The sequence below is a fragment of the Podarcis filfolensis genome (assembly GCF_964270895.1).
Source record: "Podarcis filfolensis genome assembly, chromosome: 4".
NCBI classification, from domain to species: Eukaryota; Metazoa; Chordata; class Lepidosauria; order Squamata; family Lacertidae; genus Podarcis; species Podarcis filfolensis.
Window position 1 is genome coordinate 15,002,215 of NC_139607.1, and position 26,123 is coordinate 15,028,337.

A 26,123-nucleotide genomic window follows, 5' to 3' on the forward strand; every position below is an offset into this window, starting at 1 on the left:
GCCGGTTCCCTCGGCCAATAAAGCAAGATGAGTGCCGCAATCCCAGAGTTGGCCACGACTGGACCTAATGGTCAGGGGTCCCTTTACCTTTACTTTACTGATTTTAAGTAGATATGGTAGAATACAAGAAACTCCTTTATACCGAGTCAGATCATTTGTCCATCTAGCTCAATGGGCCAGAGTTTGGGTTGCCTCATCCCTTGTGGGCTATTTTGACAGGTTTGCAGAGCTCATCTACCTGGCAACCACTGTTTTGTCAGGAGGCCTATTTTTTTCCTTTTAAGCTGAATTAGAAAGGAAGTCCAAGCCTAGCAAACCAGTGCTTGAAGTTACTGCCAATCAGCTTTCTGCAGAGGACTTCTTTATCATACCAGATGCCATAGAACATTAAATAAAATATTAAGTATCAGTTTTCTGCGCATTGTAAGCGACATCAAAGACGACGTCACCAAAATTCACTGGAATGAATGCCACATTTCAAAATGTATTATATGTATGCCTTACATCCTGACATGTATGGAATCAGTCTTCAGTTGCCTAATCTCAATAAAGATCAATGAATTAGCACGTGCCAGCCCAAGTTAGGCATGCTTAAGTGCCATTGATTTTCAGTGGCTGAAATCAATTTGTTAACTTTGGCTGGGTTGTTCCTAATATTTGTATTCCTTGGTACTTACTTGGTGTAATCTCAGATATAGCAAAACTGAAATAAAGTTAAGATCTGATACCTTGGAGGGAAAGGATATAGAAATATATAACTTCTGGTTTTATATCGGCTCTGCCTTGAAGTCTCATGGAGAGATTTTTGCTTGACCTGTTACTTGCAGTCTTTTATCTAGGGGTTGGACCTGGGACATTCTACACACAAATCTTGTTCTCTGTAGCTTAGTTTCAGCAGGAATTGCTATTTTGGTTGAGAGAGAGAGAGAGAGAGAGAGAGAGAGAGAGAGAGAGAGAGGGAGAAATATATATATTTCAATAAACCAAAATAGGTTAGGTTGTGAGGATTTCGTATATACAAAATCCTCACAACCTAACAAAGGTAGGCATATTTGTTACAAAGGGAAACAGCTAAAAACTAAGATTTCCAAAGTAATAGTTTTCTCAAGGTGTTTTATCTACATGGAAAAAATGCTAATCTTCTACTGATCTCAGGAACTACTCACACCGTTGTTTTTTAAAAGATTTTGGTGGGCACGTCTTAGTGTCATTTTACATCTATAATTCAGGGTCAGGGGACAGCCACCCGTATATATGCATGTTTGCCCCTCAATAAGAGTTACAGCCAAGCTCTTTTCAGGTGTTCTCATCTTCTACATGAGTAGAATCATAGGTGAGAAACTGGAAATAGGTCTTTTACCCACAAAGAGGCAGATGTCTTCAGTGGGTAGCCTACTTTACTCATGACCTCTCCAAGCACAATTCAAAACCTTGGGAGACTTAGAAAGGCACCCGGCTTGAGAAGTTGACGAGGATGGTGAAGGAGAGTGGAGCCAGTGTGCTTGTCCCTGATTTCCTGCATTGTGAGAGTGTTCAGATCTGGACTTGAGTGATTACTCACATGTGTGAAACACCAACAATAAGCGCTTCTATTTTTATTTTTGCAGATCAATTTCCTCACGGGTAAAACCACACACTTCACAACAATGAAGTGCTGTAGCCAGACATGCAGGCTTTGTTTAGCAGACCTGTTACTGCTATTTATGAAGGTCGTAGGGGAGAAAAACTCTCACTCATACCATTCTCCAAGATCGTACCACGATTATGTGATGAAACCCTTAGATGTGAGCAGTCTGGTAACTAAGCATATTAAGGCCACAAGATGTGATGATGACCGCCAGCTTAAATGGCTTTAAAAGAGAATTAGGCAAATTCATGGAGTATAAGGCTATATTAATGGCTATGAGCTCAGAATCAGAGACAAGCATACCACTGAACGTCAGTTGCTTGGGACCAAAAATGAAAGACAGAGATTGTGCAGCTTGTGGGCTTCCGAGAAACATCTAGCTTGCCACTGGATGTTAGACTAGTTCGGCTCTTGGTCTGAACAAGCAGGGCACTTTTTACGGCCATCTTTCTGAACACTAACCTGCCCATCTCATTACAACCAACACTCAAGTTTTTGAACACAGCATATATTGCTCCATAATGAGATCCTTACTATTTATTGTGACACATTGTCAGTGGAGTCAAAACAACGAAGGCAAACTTTATACCTTCATCCCAAGTGGCTACACAGATGAGCACCTGACAATGTGAAAACATTATTATGATTTTTTGAAGGGCAAAGTAATTGAATGCTCATTAGTCATCTGCAGGGATATAACAATGTGAAGTGCTCAAGTAATTAATGTTATGACTTAACTTATAACACAAAGCCATGGTTCAAATTTATCGCCATTTTATTACCATATTAACACCTCCATATTGTTCTGAGTGATTATTTAAATTAATTCAGGGTCCTTTTCCAGCTAACTACTGTATGCATATAATTTGTCCCATGAGTCCAGTAATAGTTGCTGTAATTCACAAAAGATACATGCCTTGGAGGGGGACAGAGTTCCCCTTCTTTGAAATGAAGACTTTGTCACTTTCTTCTTTAAGTCTTGGAAGATTTGGAATTAAAAAAAAATACATATTATATATTTTAGTATAATGTATTAAACATAAGTCTTCTTCCTTCAACTGGGGAACATGAGTGCCATTAATGAATATGAGTCATGGAAATACACCCTTGTGTGTATTTGTTACAGCAAATGCCCAAAATCCGGTGAAGGAAATATTCACATATTAATGTTGACTATTCAGAAATAATTTTGTGAATCTGTGGTGTATACTCTCTATTGTTAGAAATATGTCAGTGAATGTGGACAGTCACATTTTTTTGGAGATTGTCAGCATTCATTGGGGTAACTCATATTTTGTTTGGTGGGGGACTGTCCACTCATATTTTTGCTGTGGGTTGTCATTATTTGTATGTGAGCGTCCATGTTCACTAATCACTACAATACACATATTCCAGAAATGCTATGGAACAGGGTGGTTCAACTTTTCATACCAAGTGGGCAACAAGAATACAACACAGAACTCACAGGCCACACGCTGCCTTACTGTGCAGGTGGGGAGCAAGGCCAATATTTGGCACATACCTGCGCTCAGCTCTCACACTGCTGTCCCAAAACTATGGAGTGCTTCACCTAGAGTCCTTCCACCTCCTTTCCAAAGTGGAGAAAGCACTAACTAGGCATTGGACCACCTTGCTGTAGAAGATTCATCTGAGCTGAACGATTTCTGAAAGCTTTCTTGTAGCCTCAGATTATCTGCTGGGGAGAAATACACTAACACTGGCCCAAGGAGTGTCACAACACCCTGAATCATCTTTCTTACAAGTTTCATAATAACTATTGGGTGATGAAATGGCACTCCTTCCACCATCCCAAGCATCTTTGTTGCTTACGTCCTTGTGCAGAAAGCACCACCTGCTTCTGATTTAATCTAACAGTGTATTTTAACCTTTTTTTGAACTGCAGTCTTGGGCACCTCTGTGATCAATTTGTTTTAAAGTTTGGATTGCTATCTTAATTAAAATATTATCCATCTGGCTTCCAGGGGCAGGTTAATTGCTTCTGCAGCACTTCGAAGTAGGCAGGTTAACAGCTCCTTGAACCACTGAGATGAATGCTGTACCACACAAGAGACCAAGGAGCACACAAGCGGCATGAGATTTGGATTTTATGGATGCTGTCTAGGCTTACTTATTTGGAACATGGGTTAGTGGGACTTCTGAGTACACAGGATTAGGTTTTAAGCAATACCCATTCTTTCACCCCAGGCTCGCTTTTTCTGATCCATGAAGACAAACTGTCCCCTCCTTTTCAAGGAATTGTATGAATCAGGAGACCCTAGGTCATCAATGACTACCGGCATAGTAGAAGAAAGGGAGCGTACCAGTGCTTCAAATATGTGGTTAGTGTGAGCTGAATGATGATGAGAATGCCTGAACTGGACCCCTATAAACAGAGTAAGACAAGCTGTATCTCAAAGCGATCTGCGAAATATAAGGAACAGTAAATCTGAAAGCTTGACTTCTAGGAAATGGACCGCCTAGAACAATGCACAAGAATGGTTAGTATTATCTGTTTATTTTCATTTAAGTGATGGTTATTATTATTTCTTGATTATTATTTATTTAATTTATACCCGGAGGTCTCACATTTGGCCAAGTCTTTAGGAACTGATGAAATAATAATAATAATAATAATAATAATAATAATAATAATAATAATAATATTATACCCCGCCCATCTGCCTGGGCTTCTCCAGCCACTCTGGGTGGCTCCCAACAAAATATTAAAATACAGTAATGCATCAAACATTAAAAGCTTCCCTAAACAGAGCTGCCTTCAGATGTTTTCTAAAAGTCTGGTAGTTGTTGTTCTCTTTGATGTCTGGTGGGAGGGTGTTCCACAGGACGGGTGCCACTACCGAGAAGGCCCTCTGCCTGGTTCCCTGTAACTTGGCTTCTCGCAGTGAGGGAACTGCCAGAAGGCCATCAGCGCTGGACTTCAGTGTCCAGGTAGAACAATGGGGGTGGAGATGCTCCTTCAGATATGAAAGAGCAAAGGAAACAATATGAAGTTGGAAAAAGAGAGAGATAGTTCCACCTACTTGTAGCAAGTAACAGAAGTGCCTAGTGTGCTCTGCTCCATGGGGTCACGAAGAGTCGGACACAACTAAACAACTAAACAACAACAACAACAACTTGTAGCAATGGTTTCCAAACTTTCTGCCTTCTTGGATCTTTTCCACATTGACTAAACTTCTAAGGAGCTTCAGCGGATTCTAGGGCACACATATTCACTTGACCTCACCAACTACAGTGGTACCTCAGGTTAAGTACTTAATTCGTTCCAGAGGTCCGTTCTTAACCTGAAACTGTTCTTAACCTGAAGCACCACTTTAGCTAATGGGGCCTCCTGCTGCTGCTGTGCCACCGGAGCACGGTTTCTGTTCTTATCCTGAAGCAAAGTTCTTAACCCGAGGTAATATTTCTGGGTTAGCAGAGTATGTAACCTGAAGCGTCTGTAACCTGAAGCGTATGTAACCTGAGGTACCACTGTACCTTGCATTCACAGAATGTGTTGTGAAACACTTGCTACTGCAGGTGCACTTTGTAGGTTGTCTCATGGACATTTTACTGTGGTCTCGAATACAATTCATCTCCCACATTCTCTCCACCATGGAGCTGCACACAACCCTGTTAATAAACCATTTTGTTTCAACAAAGTCTTAGCTCTTTAACAGGATTCGCAGATAACACACATGAGAAAAATGGTAATAGATGACAAGGTAACTACTCCAGAAGCTTATCGGGTGCTCCTCAGGGAAAATATCAGTAATATCAGATAAGCTACCTTGGAACTGAAACACAAGATTTGAGAACCACTGTTCTATTGTTTTTAATTGTCCTTTTCATATAGCTTACATTGGGAAATGTGCCATAGGCAGACCTTTTGGCTGTACCCTCCATCAGGGTCCAAAACCTGTCAACAAAATCTATGGCATGTGCAGGTTAATGCACATGCAAATCTAACATGAGCACAAGTTGAATACCTGTAGTCTCTTTCAACCTGTGAACATCTGGATTGGATGCAGGATCATTGGGACTAATTCCATTATCTGCCCTGTCCACATATTTATTCCATCATACGTTATTCCATTAGGGGACACGGGTGGCGCTGTGGGTTAAACCACAGAGCCTAGGACTTGCTGATCAGAAGGTCGGCGTTTCGAATCCCCACGACGGGGTGAGCTCCCGTTGCTCGGTCCCTGCTCCTGCCAACCTAGCAGTTCGAAAGCACGTCAAAGTACAAGTAGATAAATAGGTACCACTCTGGCGGGAAGGTAAACGGCGTTTCCGTGTGCTGCTCTGGTTCGCCAGAAGCGGCTTAGTCATGCTGGCCACATGACCTGGAAGCTGTACGCTGGCTCCCTCGGCCAATAAAGCGAGATGAGCGCCGCAACCCCAGAGTCGGTCATGACTGGACCTAATGGCCAGGGGTCCCTTTACCTTTACCTTTTATGTTATTCCATTAGGCTCAAAGCAGTGTAGGGAAGAGAAGCTAGCTTCATCGAGCTTCTCCCTCCAGCAACTGCCACCTCACAGCAACCATACCATCAAGGTGCAACAGAGAAGGGAAGCAGGGCAACTCTATCAGCTCAGCCAAGATCAGTGAGTTTTGGTTTCTCATTTTGTTTCCATTTCAGTATGTTATAGGAACTTTATAACCAAGTGTCTGAATCTGGATCCCCCCCCCCAATCTTCCTGCCCAATCCCCTCTCCTATTATGACTCCCTTTTTAATATGCAAGCCTGATGGCAGAGTCTGCCTTACTATTGATCTTTGGAAGTCTTCTTTTCCAGTTGAAGGCTGGGATAAAAATGCTTTAAATAAATAAGGGATTTGCCTGAATAGTGCTGCAGTTAGTTAATATGAAAGAAGACCATATTGAGCATCAAGATGTTCCCAATTTCAACCTGCACAGATGGGAACGGTAAGTGCCTTAAAATCTCACATGCAATATACTGCCTCAAGTAGACATTACAATTGGATGTCATGGTGTCCTTCAGCGCTCCAGATAAAATAGGAATGACACAAAGTTATTCACTGAATGCTTGCATTTTATATGCCACTCTATAAGTAGTACTATTATAATTTATCAGAGCTGCTATAAGAGCAACTATAAATTCACAATGAATTGCACAGGATATTTTCTACTCACTGTAAGGCAGATGGCAGTGCAGAACTGGAAGGCAAGGGTGATGATTACCGGCTCAAGTAGCTCATGAGTCATAAAGTTAACCTTTCTCTCGAAAAACTATCTTGACTCCATTGATGTTATGATTTCTCATTTGTCTCATTTGATGAATAACGTAAAGAGTTACAGACCTTGCTTACTTCTCTGACTCATTTGTCCCTAGTGCATTGAGGGGAAACCTTAGGCTTACGTAAACAACCAAAGAAGACTAACTCTGAGTGCATGCACTATAACTTTTGAAGCAGCAATTAATCAACCATTCAAAAAGTAGACAGTGTAAGGATGTACAGTTCCTTCACTTGGGATCTGGCAAATACTCTGCTTAGCCAAAAGAGCTTTCAGCTGAATCTCATTCTTCACCTTGATATCCTGCTGCAGACTGAACCGGCAGAGTTACCAGGGGCTACAAGAATTGAGATAAGCATTGGTTGGCTTCACAGTCTTCCCCACATTGTGACTTAATGCATCACACACACCCACACACCCATGATTCATGATATATTGCCAAAATTCAAAATTATGAAATTGATATCACAATATGGACTTCAGACCAGTTTTGGATGATATAGCGATATATCATCCAACCCTATTCTCCAACCTGGCTTAGCTAAAGATATGCTGCTCTCAGTTGCTCATCCCAGCTAAGCTGATGCTGGTTGAATTGAGCAGCAGCTGCCCACTGTTGAATGGAGTTTGGATCTGGTGTAATTTTATGCTAGTTTAGCTCATCATGGCTTGCTGTACACCAGCCTCTTGTGCATAGGATTGCTCCCTAAAAGAAGAAGAAGAGTCTGGATTTGATATCCCACTTTATCACTACCAAAGGAGTCTCAAAGTGGCTAACATTCTCCTTTCCCTTCCTCCCCCACAACAAACACTTTGTGAGGTGAGTGGGGCTGAGAGACTTCAAAGAAGTATGACTGGCCCAAGGTCACCCAGCAGCTGCATGTGAAGGAGCGGAGACGCAAACCTGGTTCCCCAGATTACTAGTCTATCGCTCTTAACCACTACACCACACTGGCACCAAAAGGCCTGGGGGGGGAACAGTATTTGGCAGTGAATTTGCTGCCCTAGATTTGCTGCCAGGTGAGCCTCTCTGCAAAAAGCGTTCTACATACATGGAACCACCACTGAAAAGGCCTTTTCTATCATAACCACCTACCCCACCACACTTTTTGAGGACACTCAAAGAGCCTCCAAAAATCTGTCAGGGTATAAAGGCTTATTGTGCTCTTGTCCTAGTTTACCAGGATTTGGGCCATGGGAGAAGTGATGGGGGAGCCACAGTTACACAAACTTGCTACTCAGTTGTTTCACCCCAGCCTGTACTTCCAAACCCTCCAAACATACAGGACTTCACTGTGAATTTTAACTAATAGCCTTAAGTTATGCTCCTCAAATGCTTATATTGCTGCTTGGCAGAAGTAAGGTTTAGTATGAGAACTGTTTTACTTCAAGAAAAGGAAAAGAAAAAGAAAAGAAAAGAAAAGAAAAGAAAAGAAAAGAAAAGAAAAGAAAAGAAAAGAAAAGAAAAGAAAAGAAAAGAAAAAAGATTGATGAGCTTGGCCTCAATTTCCCCATGAAAATTCACAAGGTTTACAGTAGGTCATTGCATTTTCTGTGCAGAGTTAGTGATAGCAAAGAAGTGGTATCTTTGTAAAAGGTTTTGATATCAAGCTATATCTGTCAGCAGTTAAGACCTGAGTGTATTGATTCATCTGGAAGAGACAGAATGCCTGTGTACATTTCTTTGATGGTGAATTAAGTTATAACCATGTTGTTTCTGCACAGAGGGAGAAGAAAGGGACAGAGAAAGAGCATCAGACAATATGAATCGTGGAATTTGGAAGTTTTATAGAGCAGGGAGGGGGAGGAAGAAGAGGTTGAAGTGCACCAGCTGAAAATGTGTGGCAAAGTGATACTTAGCGTTCTGCTTCAGTGAGCAGTGTGTTTATTTCAGTTAGAAAATCTGTCTAGATAAAAGAAAAATTTCATAAAAGGGCTCGCTTTTCTTCCTGCCCTCCTTTTAGATCTCGTACAACGTGTAGCACTGACCTTTGTAGAACCAGATGTATTGAGCAGCAATTTTGGTGTCTTACGTTTTTATAACCCGTCCTTCGTAGGTCTCAGGACTTCCAAGTTTCGGTAGACTTTTCAAATCAGCAGTGAGGCTTCTAAAAATGTATCCCTAGCTGAGTGAGGATCTAATAGATACACAGATTATGCTGTATATGGATGGGGGACCAATTCTATTGAATTTATATTTAACGACAAATCAACCCAATTTGCAATAACTGAAACAATAAATGAACTGCAACACAGCCACCCTTCCAAGGTCACACTTCTCTGAAATTTTGTTGTACGGTACTCTGGGCAAGTACCGCACCAAAAAATGCATGTACTGGGATAAAGCCTGCCCAAAATGCATATTAGTGAAAATTACAACATACAGAAATGCATTATATTAGGGGAAATACAAATATTAGGGAAATACGTTTTGCAAACATTAGTATATTAGTTAAAATTGCTTACAAAAATTGAACTAAAATGCTAATAAATTTTCATGAGGACTTTAAATATACATACATACATACATACATACATGCATACACATACATACAATCATACCTTGGAAGTTGAACGGAATCCGTTCCGGAAGTCCATTCAACTTCTGAAACGTTCGGAAACCAAGGTACAGCTTTTAATTGGTTTCTGATAGCGCAGGCATACTGGAAACAATAGCGGAAGCTGTCCCGGACATTCGGCTTCCAAAATAAGTTCAAAAACCGGAACACTCACTTCCGGTTTTCAATTGTTCGGGAGCCGGAACGTTCGACTCCCAAGGTGTTTGGGAGCCGAGGTACGATATCACAAACCAATGTAGAGAACTGAATTTAAGATTGTAAAAAATAGAAACAAAAAATGAGAGATTCACTCATCCCTTCTGCTATTTAGATTGTTTTTCCGTGACTAAAAAGCCCCATCCGACAGGGAGGAATTTATATCATATTTTAGGTGCTAGCACCAATCATCTATTTGCAAAGCTGGAAAAACGCGATTCAGACCCCTTCTTCCCTGTTCTGCTCCCAAGCAAGTGATTCTTTCTTTCTGATTATCTGAATAGTGCTGGCTGCTGTATGGGACTTTTAAGACCTGGGAACCACTTGCAGAGCTGCTAGCTACTATAAAATCATATGTAATTGGATTATGGCCAATGCGTTCTTCAGAATTATGACTCAAAGATACATTACAACAAATGTAATGCTGGAATATCTGAATTCGACGTTTTCCAATGTCACTTGTTTTCACTAATATTATCAGGAAGAGGACCATGAAATTGTTTTAAAGTGCAGTAGCAGTGATAAAAGAGAAGAGAGATGGATATAGTAACAACATATGAAGGCACAACCCATGGTTGCATTTGATCCATGACTTGCAGAGATGAAGAATCTTGGAGACAATTCAAAAAGAAACCCCTGCTTCTTCTTATTCATAAACAGTAAATAAGTTATTATGCATCTGAGCAAATAACAAAGCATTTTTGATTCACATCCCCTGGAAAATGTTCTATGGATAAACTATAACTGTTGCAGATTTGTTCTCCTTAGCCATGTCTGTAAGATGGTTACACTTAATGGTTCTAATCCATCAAATGCACCATATCTACGATGCATTTATTTCAATATATATACTCCAGAACACAAGACTTAACATTTAAACAAATAGCTTCTGTTTAAATAGATGGAAATAGATCTGGCAGGAGCAGCTTACCTAGTAGGCTGGTGCCACACTATTGCCCTCCCAACAGGAGGGGTGGGGCAGGGGAGGGCAGCTGCAGGGTTAGGGCTGTGCAGTGGCAGAATTAATCCAGAGTTCCTGTCATGTGCCACACAGTTCAGACCTCATTGCTACCCTGCCCCATGCATGCACCATCCTGGTAAACAGCAGCATGGTGGGGCAATAACACTGGCACATTTGTGCTTCTCTTTCATCTCAAATATCTGAAAGACCATAATAGTGGAATGGATGAAGTGAATCTTGTTTTTATCTAGCGCACAGATGAATAACAACAACAGAACCGGGCTCAGGGCGGCTAACACCAACAAAATTACAAATAAAATAGGAAAGAAAAAAAAACCAAAACCAAAACCAGTTAATTAAAATACGGGTTAAAATACAATTTAAAATGCAGCCTCATTTTAATAGTAGCCCATATGTTGCCTTATGTTGCCTAAGTATAAATCTGCCCTCTCATTTAAATTATCAGGATAGACTGTATATACAAGACTACTGTATACACCTATACACTTTCACATCTTATGTAAAAAATATGTAATTTCTATTAGATGAAAATGTTATTAACAAAAATTAGACTTACTTTCTTCTTCTTCTTCTTCTTCTTCTTCTTCTTCTTCTTCTTCTTCTTCTTCTTAATTTAGTAAATTCTTTACTTTCTGAATCTTTTTTTCTATCTTTTTCTTTTAAATTGTTCTTTCTTTCTTTCTTTCTTTCTTCCTTTCTTTCTTTCTTTCTTTCTCCCTCCTTCTCTATTTCTCTCCTCACCTTTCCATGTTTTTATTGTATCTGTTTAAAAGTTTTGGCTTGGTTAAAAAATAGGAAAGTAGATTAAGTTTTGCATTTTTCTCTATAAACCTTAATAAAATTCATTTTTTAAAAAATCCTTGTAATTAGGGATGGCCAGGAATGAAGGAGGAGTCTTCTTTCAATGAATTGTGGACTCTGCCAGCTGTCATACTTCTTTGTTTCTTGCCCACCCTGCCTTGTCACTCAGCTTTTAAAAGGGAAAGGAATGTGAAATTACCCTGCCAGTGAAAAACAGCCTCCAGTATAATTCAATAAGCCCTGTGTGGTACAACAGAATTATGCATGAACTTAGGGGTAAGCCCCAGTGTGGCATCACTAGGATTTCAGATGGACCCTCGCACCAAACAGAGAGGGAACACTAAACCTTTACAATAGCACTAGGGCCCTTATGTAGCTTATAGGATCATGTTGCAAAGTAATTTCCCCCTCAAATTTTCTTGCCATTGAAATATCTAAAATTAAACCAAATTATGTAGGAGCCAATGCAGCTAATCTTTCCTTTCAGCTGCAATACATTAGGAAGGATTTCTTCTTAAAAACAATGTTTGATTCAGTCCGGGGACATCTACAGAAACACTCATTTATTTAATTGTACTATAATTCTAGCTTCTTGAAATTGCATGAGTAAGAGTGTTCAGAATATAATTGGCTTGAAACTATAGAAATGTAGTGTATTTTCAAAAAGATTTTATGGACCTATCTAACTAAAAAAAGAAGAAGAAGGAATGAAGACAATTTGATCAGAAATGAACAACTAAACATATTGTGTGTCTAAGTAGAAATCTTTATGCATGGCACTACATCCATAACACACATGCTGTGTTAAAAATATAATAGCGATACATATACTCGAATCTCCAAATGAGCAACGGACACCAACAGAGAGGCAGGTGTACAAACAATTTCAAATATCAAACTACAGGACCAGAACCAGACACTTTTGGAAGAAAGTGATTTTCTAGATGCGTTTCAATTGTGGTTTAGGCCCCAGAATTGGAGTTTTGGCACAGAAACTGCTTTGGTTGCCCTGTGCGATGACCATTGTTGGGACAAAGACAGGGTAAATATGTCCTCCTTACTTCTCCTTGTCCTCTCAGTGCATTTTGTAACATTGACCAATGTATCCTTCTGGAGCAGCTGTCTGAGTTGGGTGTAGGCAGCAGTGCTTTGCAGACGTTCTGATCCTACTTGGAATTTTGTTTCCAGGGGGTGATGCTTGGGGACCATTCTTCAGCCCTGTGAAGCCTTCAATGTGAGATTCTTCAGGGTTTGATTTTATCCCACGCACTGCTCAAGATCTACATGAAAACACTGGAGACTTGGTGTACATTGATATGCTGATATATGCTGATAGGTAAAAAGGTAAAGGACCCCTGGATGGTTAAGTCCAGTCAAAGGCAACCATGGCATTGTGGTGCTCATCTTGCTTTCTGGCCAAGGGAGCCGGTGTTTGACCACAGACAGCTTTCCAGGTCCTGTGGCCAGCAGGACTAAACCACTTCTGGCTCAACAGAACACCGTGACGGAAGCCAGAGTACACAGAAACACTGTTTACCTTCCCACCACAGTGATACCTGTTTATCTACTTGCATTGGCATGCTTTTGAACTGCTAGGTTGGCAGGAGCTGGGACAGAGCAGCAGGAGCTCACTCCATCACGGGGATTTGAACCACCGACCTCCCTATCGGCAAGCCCAAGAGGCTCAGTGGTTTAGACCACAGCGCCACCCGTGTCCCAATATGCTGATGACATATAGCTGTACTTCTGTTTACATTGGCAGCTGTGGCCCTGGATATACAAGACAACTGTCTTGTTTTGGTAATGGACTGGATGAGACCCAATAAACTGAATCTCAACCAGATAAGACTGAAACACTGTTAGTGGGCAGTTCCCTAGACCAGATGCATAAGAGGTGGTTTGATCTTGAAGGGGTCACACACCCTCTGAGGGAGCAGGTACATAGATTTGGGTTGCTTCTAGATCCACGGCTGTCGCTTGAGGCTCAAATGGCCTTGGTGGCATAAAGTGCCTCAGCCAATGGCCAACAGTTAAGGATCATGGAAGCTGTAGTCCAGCAACATCTGCAGGGCCACAGCTTCCACACTGCTCTAAGCAGTGCTCTCTGTTGCTTGGGCTCCAAACTCATGTGGACCTCCCTGCTTCCTAAGAGAAATGCCAGGTCTACTTGTACAGCTATGAAGTATGGTTAACACCTTAGGATTTCTGAAACATTATAAAAGTGTTCCTCATTCTTAAGTATAAAACACAATCTATTTTTAAAAACATATTAAGTTATGAGGAATGTTTGCGGAAGAATGGATTCTATTTTCCCAGTACTGTTTCCTGCTCCGTGGTGTCAGGATTACATCACTTTCCTATATTAGCCATAAAGCAGAAATGAGCTTTCTTGACCCCAGATTTTCAGATATCACTCGGTGACATCTCAAATGCAATGATTCTCAGCAAACATGTCATTTTGCACATTGGGCTGTCAATCAAGTGTTGAATAATCAAATTATGAGAAAGCAAGTGGCGTATGTGAACCAGGCTTAAGAATGCAAGGATTTTCCCCCATTTCTCGCCTTCACTCTACCCTGAATATTTTTCCGCTGCTGATGCTATTTTTATCTGCATTGTTTTGACCTCTCCCAATATCCTAATTTAGTTTATTTTATACAGTGTCAGCTTAACTAGGAGAATTTCTAAAATTAATTCTGTAGCATGTGCAGATTGCTGCAGCTTTCAGCTGTTCCATTTCATTTCCATCTCTCTCCCTCCCTCCACCCTGTCTATTGCCATTGTGAATGGGTGCACAATATGCACTGATAAAACAATGTTGTTGTAATTATGACACATGTGATTGCATCAAAACAATTTCTGCTTGATGTTGTGCACACATGTGCTTCAGCAGAGTGGTTAAACACTATATGCAAAGATGCTGTTGCATGTATATTCACATCAGGAATGTTTTGGGATGTTTTTCCTTTATTTTTATTTTTTTTGCAATGATTTATTTGGCAACATGGAGTGGTAAGGAAGGCACAGAGGAACTGAAGGAGCTCAAAGCAGTAACAAACGACACCCGACACCTCCGTTGGGCTCTTTATAAATTTTAAAAAACTTTTTTTTTAATGCGACAATTGAAAAATTCTAATGCATCAGATGAGAATTGGAGATGTATCCTTATCCAGTCTCAATAATAATAATAATAATAATAATAATAATAATAATAATAATAATTTATTTATACTCCGCCCTCCCCGGCCAGGGCTGGGCTCAGGGCGGCTAACACCAAATATGAATTACAATAAAACATAATAGGAAACAACAACAACAACAACAACAAACAAACAGTTAATTAAAATACGGCTTAAAATACAGCTTAAAATGCAGCCTCATTTTAGTAGTAGCCCATAAATCAAGACCATAAAGGGAGGAAACATCAGATATTCACCCGAGCCAGCTATCCATGCTGGTCCTACATGGGCCAGCAAAAAAGCCAAGGGAAAATTTATATACCAAATCCCATATAAGGGGTCAGAGTGAGTCTAAGCCGAAGGCCAGGCGGAACAGCTCTGTCTTGCAAGTCCTGTGGAAAGATGTCAAATCCCGCAGGACCCTGGTCTCTTGTGACAGAGCGTTCCACCACATCGGGGCCAGTGCTGAAAAGCCCCTGGCCCTAGTTGAGACCAATATAATCTCCTTGAGGCTTGGGACCTCCAAAGTGTTGTTATTTATGGACCTTAAGGTCCTCTGTGGGACATACCAGGAGAGGCGGTCCTGTAGGTACGAGGGTCCTTTAAAGGTCATAACCAGCACCTTAAACCTGGCTCTGTACTCCTATTCATACTTATGGAGGAGAAAATCATATTGAACTCAGTGGAAGTTTCTTCCAAATGAGCATTCCTTCCAAGCTGCATGTGAAATAGAGGATAAGGTGCATTGACCGTTCTATTTTTATGTCCTTCGGTTAACATTTTAAAAGGAATTTGGTGATGCACCACCTCTAAGTACAGAAACAGCTTTCTCCTTTCTAACCCCCCCCCCAAAAAAAGAGGTTCCTTTTCCAAACATTTAATGGACCCATGCAAAAAATGGAGAATAACCCAGCCACGCTCCCTTCTCCGCACATCCAGGTATTGTGTTCAAATTGACCTTTAATTGCACTGAAGTGCAAAGAATGAAGGACAATTTCATGGGTTCTTTAAACAGTAAAATTGTGTGGGGGTTTTTGTTATTATTTTCAACCCAGGGAAAAAAAAGTTTCTCTTTCTGTATATTTTTCAGCCCTGACCTCATCTTTAGTAGTCAGTGAAGTGAAAATAGCTATCAGTGAGTGAGAAGAAAGAAATACCGCACGGTGGAAGGAAAATTTAAATAGTCTGTAGCCTTCACATTGTATCTCAAACAATTTCAAGCAATAGCAGGAATCTATCATATAAACCAATGTTATCCAAATACCCAAACAGAATGTGACATATCTTCGCAAAAGGTGAAGTTTTCTGTGTTGGATTTCATGACCCTTCATCTCAAAACATACAGAATGCCTTTGAACTGTCTGATATGGTTTGTAGTTCATTACTTTTTTGGTGTTGGTTTTAAGGGCATTTCCTTGTTATTGGAAGGAAATCTGAGGGCCCTACTGTGGATGATTCCTGGCTGAACCTCCCCCCCCCCCACACTTTTTATTGACATTCTAAACAAATACAGTGGTACCTCTGGTTACGAACTTAATTCATTCCAGACGTCCATTCTTAGCCTGTAACCGTTCTTAACCTGAGGTAGGTACCACTTTAGCTAATGGGGCCTCCCGCTGCCCCTGCGCTGCCGGCGTGTGATTTCTGTTCTTACCCTGATGTAAAGTTCTTAACCCGAGGTACTACTTCCGGGATAGCGGTGTCTGTAACCCAAAGTGTTTGTAAGTGTAACCTGAGGTACCACTGTATATTTTATAACCTTTTCTGATTTAGGGAGCAATCCAAACCCAATATTTTCTGGGATGAATGGAGTTTGGAGTGGCTTGCTCATCCCAGCTCAGCCAGAGATACCCCAGGGTAAGTCCTCAGCCACTTCAGCCAGGGTAAGGTAAAGGTAAAGGTACCCCTGACCGTTAGGTCCAGTCGCAGACGACTCTGGGGTTGGAGCGTTCATCTCGCTTTATAGGCCGAGGGATCTAGCGTTTGTCCACAGACAGCTTCCAGGTCATGTGGCCAGCATGACTAAGCCGCTTCTGGCGAACCAGAGCAGCACACGGAAATGCAGTTTACCTCCCTGCTGGAGTGGTACCTATTTATCTACTTGCACTTGACGTGCCTTTGAACTGCTAGGTGGGCAGAAGCTGGGACCGAACAACAGGCGTTCACCCTGTTGCGCAGATTCGAACTGCCGACCTTCCGATTGGCAGGTCCTAGGCTCTGTGGTTTAGACCACAGTGCCACCCTCGTCCCTTTCAGCCAGGGTAAGTTCCCCAAAAGGGGCATTCTGCTGGAGTGACGTGGGCATGGGATATGATAGGGTGAGATTTATTTCTCTTCCATGCCCCTCCCTTTCAGTTTTGTCATATGACCTAGCAACCCAAAAGAATTCACCGGCAAAAATGGTGCTGTATGATAAATTCCTCTTAACAGAGTTTGGAATAGGAGTAAATTACACTGGAATGGTTTGTCTTGACATAAATCACACTGGCTTTCTATAGTTTGGATTGGTTTCTTTTAACTGTCATGCAACATGCATATGTCGGTTGTAAATTCTCTTCCATCAAATTATAGGTAAATGTAAAGGGACCCCTGACCATTAGGTCCAGTCGTGGCCGACTCTGGGGTTGCGGTGCTCATCTCGCTTTATTGGCCGAGGAAGCCAGCGTACAGCTTCCAGGTCATGTGGCAAGCATGACTAAGCCACTTCTGGCAAACCAGAGCAGCGCACGGAAACACCGTTTACCTTCCTGCTGGAGTGGTACCTATTCGAACTGCTAGGTTGGCAGGAGCTGGGACCGAGCAATGGGAGCTCACCCCGTCGCGGGGATTCGAACGGCCAACCTTCTGATCGGCAAGTCCTAGGCTCTGTGGTTTAACCCACAGTGCCACCTGCGTCAAATTATAATTTAGTCTAAAACTGCTGAGTGGTTTAGCCAATGCTGGACAGCTCCACACACATAACAGGAACGAACTCATAGTGAGATCACCACAGGCTGCTTCAGACTTTAGGGTTGCTATTCAACCAGAATTTCCTGGACATATCTAGTATTCAGCCCTCGTAAACAGCGTCCAGGCGGAAATCACTTAAATGTATAGGAAAATCCAGACATTTTTAATTCCATTAAAAATAGCTCAACAACTTTGGGCAAAACTGAAAAAAGCTCAACATATTTTGTGTCCAGATTTTCACTTTTTGAAATATGGCAACCCTAAGATAGCTTTTAGTGATGTATGGAAGTGAGAGCTGGACCATAAAGAAGGCTGATCGCCGAAGAATTGATGCTTTTGAATTATGGTGCTGGAGGAGACTCTTGAGAGTCCCATGGACTGCAAGAAGATCAAACCTATCCAATCTTAAGGAAATCAACCCTGAGTGCTCACTGGAGTGAGGCTTTGTGAAGCTGTTATGTGAAGCTGAGGCTCCAGTACTTTGGCCACCTCATGAGAAGAGAAGACTCCCTGGAAAAGACCCTGATGTTGGGAAAAATGGAGGGCACAAGGAGAAGGGGACGACAGAGGATGAGATGGTTCGATAGTGTTCTCGAAGCTACCAGCATGAGTTTGACCAAACTGCGGGAGGCAGTGGAAGACAGAAGTGCCTGGCGTGCTCTGGTCCATGGGGTCACAAAGAGTCGGACACGACTAAACAACTAAACAGAAACGTTCTTTCCCCATGGTGCTTGAAACTGGACTCATGGGGAGTTGCTATCTGTACATATTCTAAGAAGAGGGAGAGGAATCCAGGCCATGGAGGACATATTGCAGGGATGCAGAACCTTGGGCTCTCCAAGGAGTTTTGTGAGACTCCTACTTCCAAGATCCCTCATCACTGGACATGCTGGCTGGGGCTGATGGGAGTTGCAGTCCAGCAACATTTATAAGGCCACATGTCCCTTCCCCTTAACATGATGGATAATACTTGGGGGAAAGTAGAAAGACTATGGAGGATAATGGATGCTTCTAGTTGGAGACACTCAGAACCAGGCATTATGCTGAACAAAATATCTATCTTGAATTTGCTCCCCACACCACGAACCTACCAATCCATTAGCAGCTCCTGGAATCCTTCAGCAGCTGCTGGTACCCCAGCATTCTGGAAAGGTATATTAGTGACACCTGCATTTGGGCTTTTGTTTAATTTGTATCCCAAGCTAGTCACTTCAAGTAGTACTTGGTGACTGCATCTAGCCCAGGATTGAAGTTCCCCACTGCTGCCCTGGAGCAATGCTGCTTTGGCAGACATTTGAAAAATCAAAATGGTCATAGGTGCCATCTTTGGAGCCAGGGCACCCACAAATTTTAATTGAAGGTGCTGCCCACCCCCCCAAAGTTCTATGCAGCAGCGTGCACACATCATGTGGCATGCCAACATCACACGCACACACTACATTGATGTGGCGCAGCCCTGCCCCCCCCCTCTGTTGCGGGAGCAAGGCAATGTGCCTGAAAATGGAGGGTAGCTAGGGGTGTGGAGAAGGGTAAAAAAAGCTGCAACTTTACAGGAAGTTACAAGTTCAGGGTGGCCTCCAAATTGGTAACTTCCTGGTTGGATGGCTGCAATATGCCTCTGTGGTTGTTCCAAAAGCTGCAGCAAGTGCAAAATGCAGTGGGCTGATTGCTTACTGGGGTAGACTAATGTCACCATGATACAGTAGTGATGGAATAATTGCACTGGTGGCCAAGGTGCTGATAGTAGTGTACAAAGTTGAATACAAGTAGGGACCAGGATAGCTACAATATTTTCTCATGGTTTTATAAAACCAGTTGTTCACTGATTTCTGTGGGGATGAATAGGGAGGCAGGAGAGGATATATTATTTAATGATATCCTTCCTAACTTGTACTAGCAAGTTCCATATTCTAGCAGAGTTCTGAACATCCCCCTTTTTAAATTACACTGCGGTTAGCTTGTTGCTGGCTCGCCTGAGCCTCACTGCTTATGATTCCTGGTAAGATCCCTTCTAATCCCTCTTAAAAAGAATAGACATGGGAATCTGATTAAACTTAATATAAAAGTACAGTGGTACTTCGGGTTAAGTACTTAATTCGTTCCGGAGGTCCGTTCTTAACCTGAAACTGTTCTTAACCTGAAGCACCATTTTAGCTAATGGGGCCTCCTGCTGCCCCCACGCCGCTGGGGCACGATTTCTGTTCTCATCCTGAAGCAAAGTTCTTAACCTGAAGCACTATTTCTGGGTTAGCAGAGTCTGTAACCTGAAGCGTATGTAACCTGAAGCGTATGTAACCTTGGGCACCACTGTAGTTTACTCACAGATTCATTCAGGTTCACAGATAGATCACTGAAGGCAGGCTTAGGTTACATAACTATATATCTACATGAACTGTCCCATAAGGAAATTAGTCCCAAGTGACTGTCACTTCTGCTAACACACAGGAGCACAAAATGGAGAACACACAGAACATGGAGGCCATGTGCTCCTCTACCAAGAACAGGCCACAACCATTTTGAGTCACATGCAGTGGAAGTCTGTCCCAGCCCAGGAGGAAGCAGAAAGTTTTCTCCTGAGAGGTAGAAAACATCCCCTAACATGTCCACTGTAGGAATGTTGTACTTGACTGCTATAAGTTTTACACCCCACAATTTCTGCACCAGAGGACCTTATCAGGAGACTCATTACATACAACATATGAATTAGGCATTTAGTATGGTGTCCACATGTCCTTTAGAATTCTTTCCTAATGCATATTAGACAGGTGCTGTCTATGTCCTCTTTTCTGCACTTACTGAAGACTTTATTCTTTCCACAAGGCTTTTAAGTGGAGATCTTTATCCATCTGTATTTTTAACTGCATTTATATATAGTTTTTAAAAAAGTAATGTTTTATATATGGAACTATATTTTATTCTTTTTGTTTTATAAATGTGTATTTCATTGTTGGGACATTATGGCTAAAGGACAGATAAGAAATCTCATCAATCAATAATACAGTCTGACACAATATATTAACCTTTGTATGTTATAATACAATTAAATATTACTCTTAGGGGAGAGTTTCTTTCCTGCAACTGGTTAATTGGGGACTAACATGGATGCATTTTTTCTGCCTTAGGAAATGTTTCTCCTTGAAAAAAATGTTTCTTATAAATCAAGGTAGGTACACTGAAAAACATCCAATAAAAGAAGAAAAAACCCAACAAAACATTATTCCACCTAACTATGTCACAGGTCAACCATGAAATATATACATAAATGAATTTCCCCATCTACAGTTTATGTAATTTAGTCATCCATTCAAATTTTAGAGCTCACCGCATTCAGTCTCCACGAAGATAAAAGTATATTAAAAAAGCAAATATAAAATGTCCCCTCTAAAATTAAAAATATATTTAATTAGGTAGTCCTCCAGGTTCAGTTTCTGATTTAGATGTTGTTCTGCTGGTGCAGACAATTATCTTGAACTTTCCTGTTGCCTGATTCAATCCAATTTATTTTCCACTGTGGGTGGTGATGGTAATTGGAGGTTTGATGTGCGAGGTATTGTGCGAGAGATGTGGAGAGGGAGAAAACTGAGTCTGGATGGTCATCAGTACACATATCTGAACGTAACACTGACTCTAATTGGGTTATATATTTTGATATTCATTTTGTCCATAACAAGAACAACTCATTGATCAGCATGCTGGTTCACAATCACAATGCCTATCCAGATTGGGGTGGGAGGGGCAACAACTGGAAATGCAAATGAGCAGTAATTATTCTTTTTTAAAAGTATGGATATTTAAGAAACTCTGTGGACTTTTCACAGATACTCCAAAAGCAAGGGCAAGCAAATAGGGAAAACTCTATACAAGTGAACAGTTCAGAACTTTGAAAATTAGACAGTCCTAATTTAGAGTCAACCTAGCAGTTTGAAAGCACGTCAAAGTGCAAGTAGATAAATAGGTACCGCTCCGGCGGGAAGGTAAACGGCGTTTCCGTGCACTGCTCTGGTTTGCCAGAAGCGGCTTAGTCATGCTGGCCACATGACCCGGAAAAACTATCTGCGGACAAACATTGGCTCCCTTGGCCAGTAAAGTGAGATGAGCGCTGCAACCCCAGAGTCGTCCCTTTACCTTTAATTTAGAGTCAAACTACACATTACATGCAAACACGTGTATCTGTAGCTGGGTGAGTACTTTAGAAAAGGAAATAATTGATTGTGTTGGTTTGGATTGGAAATATGGTAGCTTTTCCCTGTTGTTAACCATAATCATCAGATTATGGTTACATGGTGTTTTCCTACCTCATTTGTGCAGGAGTTTTCATAGTGCTGTTACCATGACATTTGCTGTGTACTTTAGCTCTTTGTTTCGGGTTCAGTGTCTCAGTGACTCTCTGGACTACTAAGCATACAAATGCCCCAGTTCATTTGTTACTTTGGCACAACGTATAATTCTGGAGTTCACATCCACAAGACATGGTGACGTCCTCAACTTACAAAGCTTTAAATGGGGATTAGACAAATTCATGGAGCGTAGTCATGATTGCTATACAGTTATAATGCTTTTAGGTTCTGAAATGCTATATGACTAAAGGCCAGTTGCTGGATTGCAACAGTAGGGGGGGAGTTTACCCACAGCTGTCAAGTGTCCCTTATTTGAAGGGACAGTCCCTTATTCCAGCGCCATGTCCTGCTGCTTTCCCTTATTGATAGATGTCCCTTAAATCTCCCTTAAATGATGTCCCTTAAATTTCAAAGGAAGCAGCTCCTCTCCCTCTCTCCCTGCCGGCCAGGAAGGAGGGAGGCTCCAACTGTGTTGCTTGGCTGTGTTGCTCACCCAATAAGAAGTCTAAGAACGACTGTGGGGTGGAGCTTGCATGCCTTGTGTGTGGCTAGTTAATGCAAGCTGAGGGGTTTTTTGAATGCTGGACGCCATTTTGTTGCACGTGCTGCTGCAAACTTTGCAGTGCAAAGCCAGGCCGGGGAGCCATCTTAAGCTGAGGCTGCATAGGCCTTGTGGTGCTTGTGATTCAGATTCTATTCAGTTGAACCTCTGGTTACAAAGTTGGTTGGACAGTGTTCTCGAAGCTACCAGCATGAGTTTGACCAGAGTGCAGGAGGACAGGAAGACTGCAGTGCCTGGAACAGGTGAGGCTGCAGGTCCCTTATTTTGGCTGCTGCTCCCTTATTTTCAAGGCTGCTGGTCCCTTACTTTCAAATCTGTAAGTTGACAGCTATGAGTTTACCCTCCCCAAAAGCATTGGGTGGGCAACTGTGAGAACAGATTGTTGGACAAGAGAGGCCTTTCTGATCCAGCCTGGCCCTTTTCATGTTCTTAGTTGCCCTTGTTTCTTATTTGACCAGGATTCGTCAATCAGTGAACACTTATTTTTCCCAGGATCTGACAGTGTGATCTAACAAAATCCACTTGATTGCCCTAATTTCTCTCATTGTTGTTTCCCCATACATTTGTGGCAATTTAGAAGCTGAAAATTGATAGAGGTGGCTACTTTTCCTTTGTATTGCAGGTTTATGCTTGACTCTATGTATCCCAACTTATCTAAATTTGTTCAAAATTAGCTTTTTGGCTGAATACATAAAATAAGAATAGTATTTCTTTCTTTTTTTTAAAAAAAGTATTGATTTCTTGCATTGCATCCTTCCATGCCACAGAGCTATCTTGGAAACCCGCTGAGAAATTTGTTGAAATTCAATCTCTGCTTTTAAAAACCTCCAAGAAGCATATTTGGAAGCTACATAATAGATATCCCTTTCAAGAAGACTCACAATCTTTGAAGAGGAAAAATTGAATGATGTATTATTACTATTCCTATAAGTTCCATTCAGAAGATAGTTTTGATCTGTCTAGTACTTTATATTTCCAGTAAGACGAGCTGAATATATCATAGTTCTGAAGACTCCATGATCAGAAAAAGTAGGTTACTTATATTGAGGATATGCTTGGAATGATATAAAGCCTCAGTTATGTGTCACCAATGATAGCCAAGTATTACAAATCATAATTTACCACAGCAGAGCCTTCCAATAAAATTCTAAGCTGAGACAGGATTTGTCAATGAGAATTAAGTCTCCAGTTATTAATGATTTAAGTAAAATATAAAACTCAGGGCTGACTTCTTCCTGCCCTGGCCCCTTCCAAAAGAGCTTAACGTGAGTCTGTAAGTGATTACACAATGGAAGGCTGCTGACAGAAGGATGTGGAAAATTCATTAAGGATACAAATAACTGAAAGGGAAGGGGACATCCAGTGAGGGTACACCTGGACTACAATCTTGTACTCTTCACACATAAGCAGCAGGATGCTGAGATGCTCAGATATAAGCATCACACAAGCTTGCTTTATGCCAGCTTCTTTTGCATAGATTTGCTTCCTTAGCCATGCCCACACATCAACCTCTATTTGAAGTTCTGATGTCAAGTAAATATATTTTTCTCTCCTTTATATATTTGCAGATGACTGAGTTTAAAAACCAATTTCTCTGCTGCTGGATTATTTGTTTAATGGTTTTGTGGTTTTCAAAGTTCTTTTCCAATTGCCTGCATTGCATTGCATTGCATTGCATTGCATTGCAATGCAATGCATAATGTCATTCTCTAGGAATGCAGGTGGCACTGTGGTCTAAAACACCAAGCCTCTCAGAAGGTCGGCGGTTCGAATCCCCATGATGGGGTGAGCTTCCATTGCTCTGTCCCAGCTCCTGCCAACCTTGCAGTTCAAAAGCACACCAGTGCAGTAGATAAATAGGTACCGCTGCGGCGGGAAGGTAAACTGTGTTTCTGTGCACTCTGGTTTCCATCACAGTGTTCCGTTGCGCCAGAAGCTGTTTAGTCATGCTGGCCACATGACCTGGAAAGCTGTCTGTGGACAAACGCTGGCTCCCTTGGCCTGAAAGTGAGATGAGCGCCACAACCCCATAGTCACCTTTGACTGGACTTCACCGTCCAAGGGTCCTTTACCTTTTTAATGTCATTCACCATCCTGGAAAACCTCAGGCAGATGGGTGCATTTTGAACGTTCAGCATAGCCTTCTGGGATACAATGCAGCAAAATAAAATAACAAAAGCTTATTGATAATGTCATTTTGTGAGGTGCCACCAGATAAAGCTCTCAGCTTATAAGGAGATATCTGAAGGCCATATCTCGCCTCTCAGTAATGGTCTCATTCCTACGTTCATTTCTCATAAAACATATTTTAGCAAGGTCTGACAGTAGATGCCTTGTCTCACTAAGAACATTTGGTTTTTATGAATTTCAATACAGAACCACATACAGATTTACAGACTGGATGAGGAGCAAGATCTGGATCTCAGGATTTGCCCGCCATCTCCATTACATATTGCTGCTGCCTCCTCCTAAACACAATTCTTCACCTCTGTTGCTACCTCCAGTTTTCTGTTCTCAGCCATGTAACCGAATTGCTCAGCATGAAAAGGAAGCCTGGCTCCAGGTATGGATGGGGGTATGAGGTGGGCAAGCTGCCTTGGTGCCCCTGACCGGCAACACCACTTTTTACTACCGTAGTTGGTGACAGATTGACCACCTGCTCATAATGATGGTGTATGCAGTACACTGAACAGACCTCCCTGCCCACGTCAGTGGTGTGGCTGGCACAATTGAGATGGCAGCACCAATGATTAATTACAAGGTAGGCATGCTGCGGGTAGCAGGGGCTGCTGGGAGAGGAGGCACCGCTTCCAGACTACTCACCTGTACTTTTTGAAGCATGCAGTCTTATATTTCACATGCACAAATTAGGAGTGTGCCTGGCATAATTCAGATGGCAATGCCATGAGTTCAAGCACGCAAGAACGCCACATGCTGGCACTGAACATGATGAATAAAATGGTGGTTTTGGGTCTTCCCCAAAACCATGATCCAAAGAAATGAGGCGGCAACAGCTCTATATGTCTCTTGGTTTGGACACAGCAGTTGCCAACTGCCAAGAGAAAAACCACAGCTTGGCTTTAAAATGGTGGCTTGCCTCTTCACCCATTGAAAAAGCTGCATTTCCCCATTAAGTTCTTCCATGAAGATGCACGTTACTAATTTCTATTGCAGCTCATAACCCATTTTCATCACTTTTATATAGGATGGCTGTTATTGAGATTTGGAAGGACAATGGAGAATTTTATTTTCGGGAACCAACTAATCACTGTGAAACATTGCCTGCACAGCTTAGAAAACTCATGAATAAAGATTATTTAATTGAGCATTCACCAATGGTTTATACATTTTGTTTAATGTAGCTCTGTGGTAAAATGCATGATATAATAACCAGTGTAAGGAATAAGTTATACATTTATACTACAGCACAGCACACACATGCCAGGGGGCATAAATGTCCCCACCCCAGTTTGTAATGCAAACATAGAATTTGACATAAACCTTCTAACTACTGTACAAAAACATTTTTTTAAAAAATGGACACCTTATGAGACATTTCAAACACATGTCCTAACTCAAGACCTTTAAAAGTATTAAACTTGTGATGGTTATCTTCTCTTCAGACAGCATTCTGTATTTATAGGTGGCAATTTGA

General features: G+C 41.6%; 1 long non-coding RNA gene across 1 annotated transcript; it reads left to right on the forward strand.

Moving 5' to 3' along the window:
* Nucleotides 1–20,696: 20,696 nt before the first annotated feature.
* On the forward strand, nt 20,697–25,800 carry LOC310761388. Its single transcript, XR_014547457.1, has 3 exons — nt 20,697–20,732; nt 24,845–25,031; nt 25,674–25,800. It is a non-coding gene; the product is annotated as an uncharacterized lncRNA (long non-coding RNA).
* The last annotated feature ends 323 nt before the right edge of the window (nt 25,801–26,123 follow it).